Genomic DNA, 9,512 nt, shown 5'->3' with positions numbered 1-9,512 from the left:
TTTCTTAAGGAGTTAATGGCATTTTAAAAAATATTTTGTTATTGAAACACACCTTTCTCAAAATCATGACTTCAATTTTATTATTTTTTGCAATGAATTGAGTTCAAGTATTAGCCCCTCCCTCACATAAATAAGCATTAATTTCAAGCTTTTACCATTCAGGCAAATAAGAAGCTTCTCTATATCTACATTCAATCTTATATCTTAATTTAAACCATTTTGCTCAATATGAATTTCAATGGAAGTAGAGGAAAATAGGTTACTCTTACTCATCAAAATTTTGTTCTTAGAGTAATATCATATAATGCATGAAATATACTATGAAGATCATTTAGTCAGCATAATAATTTAATACTTGATTTTTCTAATGTTTTTACCACAATGTCGCTGGCCTCTTTTGAAACTTACAGTTGTGAGAAATTCATCCCTTAATGTTTTGATAACTGTGAAAGTTGGAAAGTCAGTTCTTACGCTGAGATTGTTCTGATGGTATTTATTTTCTTACTTATTTTCTATGCAGTTTTCTCTGAGTCTTCATCAATTTTAGCATTCGTTCTCTCTTTTAAGTAGTATGACTATGTAGGGGAGGAAAAGTAATTTTTCCTGTACCCTTCTGAGTTCTTAGCTGAGACTCTATAATAATAATAATTTAAAAAAAAGATTAACAAGAGAAAAACAAACACAAATTTATTATCATGTATATTTTATGTATACATGGGAGATACCTAGGAAAGATGAGTAACTCAAAGAGGTGTCTTTAGAATTCAGGATTAAATATTATCTTAATAGGGAAAGGGAAGGGGATTATAAGCCTCTTAGAGTAAATAGCTCTTTGGAAGGATAAATGGGTTCTTAGAAGAGTAGATGGGAGATGTAATAGTTTGTGACAAAGTTTGTCTGGGTGTTCCGTCCACTGCTAGTCTGTTCTCCTGTGATAAGAATCAATCTTTGCTAGTTGATGAAGCTCCTAGGGAGAGAGAGTCTATAACAATTGAGTTCCTTTTTGAGGATCTGACTTTAGGTAGATAAAGGGAGTTCAGAGAAAACCTCTCCCTGAATCTGCTGTTTTGTAAATGCCTACAGCTCAAAGTAATCAATATACCAAAAAGTGGCATATTTTGGGGTGACGTGTTAAACTCCTACTGTTGTAAATTAGGGTGGCATGTTCTGCTACTCTTCAAGTGAAATTGAGCTAAACTCTATGATTAAGACAAATGTGACAAATAATGCTTTCCTATTTATTATTAGAAGGTATCTTGACAAGGATTGCGCTTAGTGGGAAAGAGAACTCTGTGTACCTTGTAGTGTCTGCCAGTGATGTGGAAGAAAAGAGTGATAGCAACCATGTAGTTGCTGACCTAAGAGAAATATTAATTGGAGTTTCTCATATTATTTTAAAGTATCCTATAATGTATGGCACTCTTCTACATTGTAGTCATGTTTAAATAATGGTATAACCCTCAAGGTTTCCTTAGTCATTTTTTGTCTTCACATAAATGAATACATATTATACCTATTCAATTTATCTTCATTATAATGTTGAAACATATTTTAATACCTAGATTTATATATTACAGTTCTATATTAATTTTTAAAATTCTTCATCTTTATTTTCCCTATAGCTCTTTTTGTAAATGTTTATGAATACTTTGAATTTAATTTATATATTTTGAAATACTAATATTACTTTTTAAATTTTAATTTCCTAATGTGCTGTGTTAGTTCAGGTTTTTCCTCTAATAATTAAACATCGAAATGAGATTTAACAAGCAAATATTTTGTTAGGCAGCCAAATATATATATATAGAGAGAAAGTGATTACAGTTAATTCTTGTAATGCATGTAATACATTTTTGATATGGGCAAGCTCTTTGCCCTAGTGTTCTTGAGGGGAGTAAACTTCATACCCAGTCTGACATGAATGTAGCTCTGTTCATGATGTGACCTGTATTCAGAATAAAAAGCTAGTTGTAAACTCTTTAGAGACTCATGAGTTTGAACTTACCATCTGAACAGACTGAATAAGCCGGCACTCATAGAGTGTTAGCTAGCTTGTCATTTATGGGAGAGAGTCTTTAACAGCTGTCCTGTACAGTGTCCCTTTGTCAAGGAGAATGAAAGTCCATGGTTTATTGCCTGTAGTGTCATTATAGAATGCGATGAGAAATCTTTCTAGTGAAGAATTGCTTGTAATCTGTGTCCTTAGCAATGCCATTTTATAAATGAACAGAAAATGTGTTGTGAAATGCATGTAGCCATCTCTGAGAGCCATTCAATTAAGGCACTGAAAACCTATTGGAGCCTTAAAACGGGTATACATGCTTGCTTAAGAAGGAAGATAGATCCCTCTGAGGAATAATACTTGAGTTAAGAGCTGTGAGTTGAGTAACTCCTGTTCTGCGAGCTTCTGTTTTGATCTGGGCTCCAAACATTTCCTGTTTGGGAATTAAAAAATAGATAAATTGAATTGCCTGCAGTGTTGTTTCAAGAGATCACTTGCCAACTGCACTTTCTGATGCAAACTTGGAATCCTCCAACATCTACAAAGTGTGAAAACGATTAGAGAATCCTGGAAGTTTTCATGTTGGAAATTCATACGAAGCGGGATCAGGCAGCCACATTTTGGAAGGGTGTGTGTATGGTGAAGAGACCTCCATCATTTGTGATGAACAATGCGGTCCAATGTTTCAATACCGTGCTTCATTTGCTGTCACTAGGAGGGGATAGAAAATCTATTTCATTTAGGGACAGTCCGCAGAACATGCAAAGAAAACAGGTTTTCTATAATCCAGAATTCCAGGACACGATTCATGCTAGTATGGGTGAATGTTGTGAAGTCTAAGGTGGCAGCCAAACGATAAATAGAAAGCGATTACAGCTATTACAAAATATTCTATTCTGACCAGCCTTAACAAGTTGTAAAATATTTTGGTTAAATATGCTAAGGAAATACAAGAAACAACTTCCCATTAATGAGACAAAAAATAAATTTCAACATTATGTTTATGTAATAGAAAGAGATCTGGGGGAAAAAACACATAGAAGGAATATAAATAGAATGAACCTTCAGAAGTTTCATTTTCTCACCTTCAGGGGGACTCTCGATCCTGTTTTGCTTAGCAATGTGTTTCTCAGTTTTCACATTGAAATATTTTCCTTTAATCTCAAGAAATAACTACACCTAGCTGCTTTTGCTTGCACCATTACCTCCAAAATGTCCTTCCTTCACTGTTTCATAGATAAACTCCTATTTTACAAGGCTGAATGGGAACACAGATACTATGTGGCTGATCTCAGAGTAGATACTATTTGATATGGATCCTGAAGGAGAAAATAGTATAGATAAAAGTATGGAGATGGAGAAGATTTGTTTCAGGGGAAAATAGTGAAAACTCCTTTACCTGTATAATAGACAATCTACCTAGTAAATTATGTTTGATGCTAAGGGGAAGCAGAATTTGGCATCCCAAAATATGCCCTGTGCAGTATTAATTATTTTAAGCTGGTTATTTTTAAGAAAATAAAATTCAGGAAATACTTCTGAACTTCCCCATAACTATCTCAAAGAAATGTCCTATTATCAAAGATAGCTATAATTTAATAGGAACTAGTATGATAGGGAGAAACTAGCAAGGCCCATTTGATAAAAGCCCCATTGTTAAAGACAGCCCAACAAACATTTGTTTATCAAACATCTGATTTCCATTTCCATGTGAATTGCTGTCCTGCATTTTGAAGTCCACAACCACTACCCCCACCCCCAGCCCCTGTTTTCTTAGCTCAATATTTCATACAAGCCTTAACTGACTAATCTGGTCTCATATTCTTATGTAATCCTTGTATTTTCTCAAATTTGGTTATTTTTTTTTCTGTTAACCTCTCATGATAAATTGATTTTTAGTCCAGCCAGAAGACCTTAGAAGTTAGAAGGAAAATTAATTTTTCCACCCTGCAGTGCATGCTCTGATATTTTCTGTCAAAGAAATGCTGTCAAGTTATCTATTGCTCTATTGAACTTTACCTTTTGACATTTATTATTTATATACAAAACTCATATTGTACTTGCTCTTAGAGATTGTTATGATTGACTTTGGCCAGCATTTATGTAATTCTGACCTCAACTAATTAGTAGAAACAGAATGTTATAATTCTTCTCAGTGATTGTAAATTGCATTACATTTACAAAGACATTTTATGAATAAACATATGAAATGATAATAAAATGCTAGATATATGGCCAAATAACAGAACTACTGCCATTAAGATAAAAGTGGTAAATATATATGTATAACATAGGATATTGGGATTGTGCAGTTTTTGATCCTGAGATCAGATATTACTTATTATCCTTGATTATATTACATGGATTGGTAAAGGCTTTGTGGGTCCTCTTGTAATAATTATCATTCTTTGACTATTGCTAGTGTGTTTACTTACAATTATATAGAATCAAGATAATTTATATAATAGACACAAAGACTTGGACTTTATTTCATATTTAATTATGCCAGAAAGGCATATATCTTATATTTAGGAAAAAGATCCTAAATTGTGTCAATGGACACATCGAGAGATTTACAAGAACAAAACAAACCAAGAAAATACTGTATTTGTTTGTGTGTGTATACAAATATATAACCTTTTTGCAGACTAATATTTTAAAATTATTATTTTACTTGCAACAACAATGTTCCTTTTATTGTTGAAATACATGTAATATGAATCTGTTTTCTGTCACATGGCTCATGAAACATTATTTTTATGCTATAAGGATCATGCCAAAACTATACATTAGATGAATATATTGAGTACTTGATAAGCAGAAGCATTTTTCTGAGTTAGGTAAGGGGAAAAGTAAGAATGACATCGTTGTCTTCAAGGAGTTTGTATTCTGTTGGAGAAACTATTATGTGTAAGCATATAAATAAGTAGTAACACCAAAGAAGTATGTGGCTAATTGCTATAAGAGAAATGTAGACATGTATGATTTGAGTATAAAGAGAATAAGTGCTGTGGTGAACTAAATAGCTTCTTGAAGGAAGTGAAAACTGTATTTGAAGCAAGAACTGGTTTTGTTCAATGCAATTGATTCTGATTAGTGTACTGGAAGAGGAATGAGAAAAGATTGAAGGAGAAAATTGGAAGAAAAAGCTTGAGGAAAGGAATTTACAAGGTGAGTTCAGAGGACAGTGAGCAGCATAGCAGTACTAGTGAATTCATGAAGAAGACAAATGGGAAACACTTAAGTAAAAGAAACATTGTCAAGCAGTGTTTCTCAAAATATGTATGTTTTTTTAATTGCCCGATATTAATCACTTGAGATGCTTCTTTAAAATATTTTTGTACTCCTTTTCCTCAAGTCTACAGAATTAAGATATCTGAAAATAGAAAAGGGAAATCTGAGTATGTAGGTGGCTACCTGTATGTTTTCAGTTTTAATTTTTCACAAATATTTGAAATACAAATGAAGAAAATATGTGCTTGCAGATTCCTTTTAGGGAGAGAAATAACATGACAAGTTAGTTCACTGTGTATGATAGCTTATACAGAGATAAAATAAATGTTAAAAGAATAGTCTATACCTGAACAAGTATTCAGCTATATCCTAGGGTTCTGCAGATAAACAAAACTGATAGGTTTGATATGGATAGACAGATAGATGATAAAAGATGATAGATGATAGTAGATAATAAATGATAAAAAAATAGATGATAGATGATAGATATAAATAGGTGATAGATGATAGACAAGCAGACTGAACGACATACAGAAAAACAGATAGATGATAGATAAGTTTACAGATAGAGACATAAATAAATTTATATTGAGAGCTTGGTTCACATGATTATGGAGACATAAGAAATGCCATGGCTACGATTGGCTGTCTGCAAGTTGGAGGCCCAAGAAAGTTAGTGGTATAATTTCAAACCAATTCCAATGGACTGAGAAACAGGAATGAATGGAAATGGTGTAAGCCCTAGTCTGTGTGAAGGCCCAAAGACCACGAACACCAATGTCAGAGAGCAGAAGAAGATGGATGGTCAAGCTCAAGCAGAGAGCACATTTGTTGTTTCTCTACCTTTTGGTACTTACTGTTCAGCCCTCAACAACTTGGATGATACCCACCCACATCGATAAAAGTGACCTTCTCTACTTAGTATACCGATTCAAATCCCAAATACCCTCACAGATGCACTCAAAAATAATATTTCATCAGCTATCTGGGCTTCCCATGGTTCAGTCAAGTTGACACCTAAAATTAATCATTATAGCCAGTGAGATGGGGAAAATATAGAACATATACAAAAGAAAAGTTGATAGGACTTGATGACTGGTGATGACGAGAAAGGAATTAAACAAAGATAATTTTATACTTTTGATCCTAGGTGACATAAGTTAAATCAAGAAAATAGTTGGAAATAAACTGAAAATTCAAAAGAGGTTCAAGACTGGGCGTATAGACTTTGGAAGAAATCACATAGGATGATTACTTAAGCCAAGAGAGTTTTATGTAAGGGATCACTAGCATCACATGGTATAAACACAAAATGAAGTTTAATTTGGGAAATCAGGCAGAAAGGCATCAAAGAAAGAAAAGCATCTCTCTAGTCTCCTTAACCCATAGAGAGAAGAATCTAATTTGTACATATCTGAACACCATAAAAAGAGCTAAAAGCATTAGAATTAAAATAGTACTACTCTACATTTTGAAAGGGAATTTGGAAGTAAGCTAAGGAAAAATGCATTGATCACATAACAATGGGAGTTTCCTGGTCAAGAAAACATACCTTAAGGCAGGGAAGCTGAAGAAGCTAAGCAGTTTGTACCAGGGGGAGGCAGTTTAGCTCCATTGAGCCAACTCTGATACAATGACCCACTTTGTTTATCTGTCAAAAGAGAAGAATTAATGAGCCTCCAGGGCCATCTAGTCTGGTCTTTCTGAGAGACTGGCAGGAGAAAAGAGCAAAAGACTGAATTTGGAGATAACCTTCATTTAGTGAATGAAAGAAACAGCCACCGAAGAGGCCATGGAAAAGAGCAGTTAACTGTTAGCCAAAGGAGAGGAAGAATTTCAAGGAGGTAGAGGATGGTGAAAACATCGAACATTACTGATGTTCAAGAAAATTTACAACTAAGGAAAATACGTTTAATAATAGTCAGTTTGACCATACAGTAACTATATTTAATGTCAAATAGTGACAATCTTTCTGTGGAAGAAACAGGGAAATTACAGTAGGTAAAGGATTTCTTTGTTTTATCTACACAGTACACAATTAACAATTTAGTGTGTCTTAATTATTTCCTGATTTCTTTTGATTTTTTAATTTTTATATTTTTGAGGCCTGCATTTCAGTTTAATTTATATTTTATATGCATCCAAAAGCACACACTGAGAATTTTATGTTTCAGAAATAAGGAACAGAAATTTAGTTTGTCATTCTTTATAATCATTATTCAAAACACAAGCCTTTTTCCAAAGCTAATTCATTTTTTATCTCCAGAAACTTTCATAAGTTCTATTAATCAGTTCTTCTCCTTGTTTTACTCACTCTTGATATCTTGTCCCTAATTAATCCTCTATGTAATATCTTGAAATAATTGCTGACAACCAATTCAAGGAAATCATTATTTTAATGCTGTCACTTTCAATTTTCAAAATCTAATTTCATTTATGTATTTACAGCATATGCTTTCTATCAAGATTCCTTGATAGAGATTGCTATGCTTATGTTTTATTAAAATGCACAAGGCATTTGGATACTCTAGCACTCAAACATCTCAGTTTAACTAATGAAAGAGTCCTATTAGATGATATTCCATACATGCTAAGATATACATGAGATTAAAGGACAAGAGGCAAAGAGAAATTTTATAAAAAATATGTATTAAAAATTTTATAACTCAGATGATTTACCAAAGGCACAACTCAAATTAAAAATTACCTTAATAGAATAGTAGAGAAAAGACAGGTACTTAAAAATTTCATGTAATAAATTGTTCAAGATTCCCTGACTTTATTATCAGACAGGCCTATGCTCCATACACATCTCTGATCTTTACTAACCTCTCTAAGCTTTAGAATCTTCAACATTATATATCAAGATAAATATTACTACACCTTTTAAGCAAAATGATATCTGTAAAGTACTTAACTTATGAGAATGACACCCAATTTAAAAAGCTATAATTAGTATTGCTAGTATTTTCATTTTTATTACTAACTATGATATGTTTGATATTTAAAAATATAGCAATCACATATGGAAAATGCTTCATTTATTCCTCTTAATTATTTTATATAGGATTCCATGTGTTTTTCTCTAAGTACTTTGCAGAATCAATGGTTGTAGTTTGAGAAATATTAGAAAAGCAGTCATGCCATAAGTCCTCTTCTCAGCCTTCAAGGTGAATCCCCCAGAAGATTCTGATTTACCCTTCTTTGGGGCAGATCATTAGTTGAATAGCACTAATTGAAGTCTCCTATTCTAATGAAAAATGATATTTGGTCACATCAGACTAATAGAATACTGTGACAAAAATTCCATAAATGGTTAAAGAACAAGTGAGGGAGGTTTGAGAAACATGGTGGAGTGAGAGAAGTTCCCAGATCTCTCCCCTTGAAACAACAATAAGCTGAACATCTGAAACTCAACAAAAAGAGCCAAAATTGCACACCAGCATGTCTGAGTGTGGGATCTATGATTAAGAGCTACCATGGTCAGAGCCTTGGGTACTGGGCAGTGGACTGGGAAAAATAAAGAAGCTGTCTCTCACAACCGCTGGAGCTCCCTGTAGGAGGAGGAGGAGGGCAGAATGTGCAGCGACTTCCCTGAACAGCCCTGACTGGAAGTGATGTGAGCTCCACACACCTGGTGACAGGGCCTATGCATCAGAGCTAAAGCAGAGAAGCAGTATGGCAGAGAAAAAACACTTGATTTTTACCAGCCGTGGTTGTAAAAATGAGGCTGAGCCAGATCCTCCAAACGCCAACCCAAAGGGCCCCTCCTGCCATATTTTCAGAGACATAACGCCTCAGAGCCCCAGGGGAATCTGAGCAAACACTGCCGAAAGTGTTGCTAACACTGACAGGGACGGAGACTGAGAGTAGTGAGTGTGATTAAATATCTTTAAGGAAAAAAAAAGGCATTATTAAGTCTTTATATAAAGCAGGGATCCAAGAGACTTAGAAGCCACCTACTGGAAATCAAAAAAAAAAAAAAAGACCTTTTTTGGAACAGGCTAAAGAGAGACCTTTATATAATAAAATTTCATTCTGGGAAAAAAAAAAAGTTGAATACACTTACATTAATGCCCAGGTGGAGAAATAGTCCATTAAACACCATAAACAGCCAAGGTGACAAGGCATCTCAGAAAGAAAGAGAAAAATTTTTGGAACATAAATTTACATACATAGAAGTATGTGATTTAAATGACAGAAAATTCAGGATGGTACTTCTGAAAAAACTCAGTGAGCTTCGAAACGAGTCATATCAACAATTTCAGAAATAGAC

At 33.7% G+C, this 9,512-nt stretch overlaps 1 long non-coding RNA gene across 1 annotated transcript in view; it reads right to left on the bottom strand.

Moving 5' to 3' along the window:
- Positions 1-733: 733 nt before the first annotated feature.
- The window catches only part of LOC112478312, a 25,217-nt gene continuing 16,438 nt past the window's right edge, over positions 734-9,512 (bottom strand). The window contains exon 3 of the long non-coding RNA XR_003045763.1: positions 734-2,713. This is a non-coding gene — a long non-coding RNA (uncharacterized LOC112478312). The remainder of the gene's footprint in view (positions 2,714-9,512) is intronic.

The sequence above is a fragment of the Pteropus alecto genome, unplaced genomic scaffold (genome assembly GCF_000325575.1).
Source record: "Pteropus alecto unplaced genomic scaffold, ASM32557v1 scaffold673, whole genome shotgun sequence".
NCBI lineage: Eukaryota > Metazoa > Chordata > Mammalia > Chiroptera > Pteropodidae > Pteropus > Pteropus alecto.
The sequence above is the reverse complement of the archived record's forward strand: the minus strand, read 5'-3'. Positions and strand labels throughout refer to the sequence as shown.